We start from the raw sequence: 2985 nt of genomic DNA on the forward strand, positions 1-2985 counted from the left end.
TGGCTCATGGCAGTCTCTCCAGGTTGGAGAAAGCCTGGTACCGGGCTTGGTCATGTGGCTCATGGCAGTCTCTCCAGGTTGGAGAAAGCCTGGTACCGGGCTTGGTCATGTGGCTCATGGCAGTCTCTCCAGGTAAGGAACAAAGGCTATTTTCCTGAGCGATGGCAAGGAAGGAACCTCAAGAATGTGAGGAATTCACCCAAGTCTGCAGGTATTGCAGGAAACCTGATGGCAGCTAGGTGGCTCAGCTTCTTTGTCCTGGGGGGGCTAATTAAGGCTCAATCATGAGATTCCAACAAAGTATATTTAAAAGAGCCTAAACAATCAATTACTATTCTTATTGTGTTCATGCAAACAATCAGGCCAAATTGAAATTGAACTTAATACAGTAAATAAACTGGCCTTAATTTGACTCCTTAATAAAAATGAGGGTGATTTGGGGGGAGTAGGGAATGTATTTCAACAGACTATAATACACAGTTGCGAATATTAGACTCTAATTCAAGTAATTGTCTTCAAACTTTTATTTTTTACTTATGGATTGAACTGGATCCTGATTTTTTCTAATTTTCTTAAATATTTTACTACAGCCCTCAAACTAATATTTCTTTTTTATCCCATCTTTGACTTGGAATTAGTGAGAACTAACATTTTTTCCCTTCCACTGGACCATTTGTCATAATTCTTGTCATTCTAGCTTTTGCCCAATAATACTAAAATTTATAACACAGTTTGTCTCCACCAGGTTACAAGCCCTACTCACACTCAGGGAATATGACCCCTAGACACCATCACCAACTCCTTCTGTGCCCAAGCCTTATCGCCTCTCTGACAGAGAGCAGAGATCTCTTGGATACAAAGGAAAACTTCGTCCCTCTTCAGCTGGCAAAACAGGAAGCAGCTATAAAAAGAACCCTGCATCCCCTTTCTCTGAAAGAATTCAGAGCCAAGATCCTTGAGGGGGGGAGTCGAGGAGGCAGTTAAACAGAAATGAGCAGAGCAAGGACGATGGGCCAGGTACAGAAGTTCAACAGGGTGGAAAGCCCCAGGTGCCTGGCAATGGACACATAGAGGCTGGAACCTTACCCCAAAGCGTATCACTGGTCATGCAGTTTGGACCACCTGACCTTTCCTCCCTAGAGATAACATAGGCTGTGGTTGTACTTCAGTTCCAGGAGAGCAACAAAGCCAGCCATTGACCTCAGGACCAGCTGCATTGGCCCTGGTGTTGGCCAATCAGTGGCAACCACAACTCTAAAAGGACACACCTGGAAAACTGTTAAGTATTCTATTGAGATCTTCCCCTGGGGCCACCCTTAAATCTCCACCCTTAACACCCTGGGATAGAGGACCCAGCAAGCTCTCCCTGCAGGGAGCACACTGTGCCTTTCCCATCCCTCCCTCCCTCCTACACCCCTGCAGGTTACCATTAGCTTCTTCACATGCAAGCTCCAAGGGTGCTTCCTCTATATCTGGTTTCCTAAGCCCATTTCTTCTAGGAATTACTTTATCTACCTCTGCAATTTACCTAATAAATGTCCTCTTACAGTTTGGGTTTTGGCTCAGAATTCTTTCCTAGCCAGAACCCAAGTACTGAGGTTGCTGAATCCGGGCTTGGTCTGACTCTGCCAGTCAGACACCGGGTGCCCTTCCCACTGCCCCCAACATAAGGAAAAGGCTGTTCCCGTGGAGAGAGCCTAAAGCAGGTGAAGGCCTGTCAGAGGACCGTATGTTCGGTGTGACTGCAGCTCTGCGAACACTAAATATCTTTAATACAAACACGCGCAAATGCCGAGAAAACAGAACAGTAAGATGTACAGCAGACTGTTGATGGTGGTTACATTTGGAGGAAGGTATAGCTTTCAAATTTTATACAGAAGTTAAAATGGTACTGAATTTTGACTGAGGAGACAAAGCAATAATTTCAGGTGCCAATAGAATGTGAATGTGCATAAATCACAAAGGAAATGTTTGAGAACTAGTTTCGTGTCTTTTGAAAGCGCAGAAACAGGAGACCTGTGTGGGGCTTCTTTCGCAATGGCACTGCCAGAGACAGAGCGGGTGGGGCTGGGTAAACTCGAGGAGCTGTTCAGGGGGCCTGGGACAGCCAAGCGGAGAAACAGCACAGCACAGGCTCGCCCCCTCCCCCAGCTCCTGCGGTTCCAGCTGACCTCGCGGTGCCTCCGAGAAGTCACTCGCTAGTAACCTGTTCTTTATTAAGCATCTTTGCCCCGCTCGCGGCTTCCAAGTATCAGTAATACTCGGTGATTCCGCTTTGAGTCGTCTCGGTGTTAACAGTTCCTGTGAAAAATCTTCTGAACGCACTTTTTAACACTATGAGCTGGTAAGGTGTTTATGCATTATGCTCAGATATTATTAAAAAAATAAGGGGGTGAAAAAAAAGCCTTGTGTCAGAAGTGGGATTCGAACCCACGCCTCCATTCGGAGACCAGAATCCCCAGCAGGGAAGCAGAGCTTGAGTCTGGCGCCTTAGACCACTCGGCCATCCTGACACCAGCAGCAGCCGGCGGACTTCTTACCCAAGTAAATGCGGGACTCCCCTCCCTGCCGGCACCACGCGCAGCCGGGAAGCAGGAGGGCGGCGCGGACAGTGAGGACGCCGCGGCAGGAGGGAGAGGACGGCGGCGGGAACAGAAGCAGGTGCCTGCGGACCAGTGAGCGCGGGCGTCAGGACCTTAGGCTGCCCCCGAGAGGGGTGACCGCCCAGGGCCGGCGGGAGGGAGGGGAGCCGGGCTGAGCCTCCCGGGGGTTCTTTATCTGAACGCAGGGGGAGCAACAACAGTGAAAACACGTGACCCCTAGTCTACGGCCCCGTTTTTCTCGTTTGTTTACGTTACTTTTGCGCCCAGAATTGCTTTGCGGCTCCAGGAGAAGTTTCTCGGGCGCGGAAAGCGGCCAGGGCACGGCCGGTGGCCCGGGGACACCCAGGGCTTCTCAGGGCATGGCCCCGCCCCTCGCATCGCA

The 2985-nt window shown here is 49.7% G+C and overlaps 1 non-coding gene across 1 annotated transcript; it reads right to left on the bottom strand.

Annotated features, from left to right (window-relative positions):
- Positions 1–2409: 2409 nt before the first annotated feature.
- Positions 2410–2513, bottom strand: TRNAL-CAA. Its single transcript has 2 exons — positions 2476–2513; positions 2410–2455 (listed from the first exon to the last, which is right to left on the bottom strand). It is a non-coding gene; the product is annotated as a tRNA-Leu (tRNA).
- Positions 2514–2985: the final 472 nt, after the last annotated feature.

The sequence above is a fragment of the Myotis davidii genome, unplaced genomic scaffold (genome assembly GCF_000327345.1).
Source record: "Myotis davidii unplaced genomic scaffold, ASM32734v1 scaffold984, whole genome shotgun sequence".
Classification (NCBI taxonomy): domain Eukaryota; kingdom Metazoa; phylum Chordata; class Mammalia; order Chiroptera; family Vespertilionidae; genus Myotis; species Myotis davidii.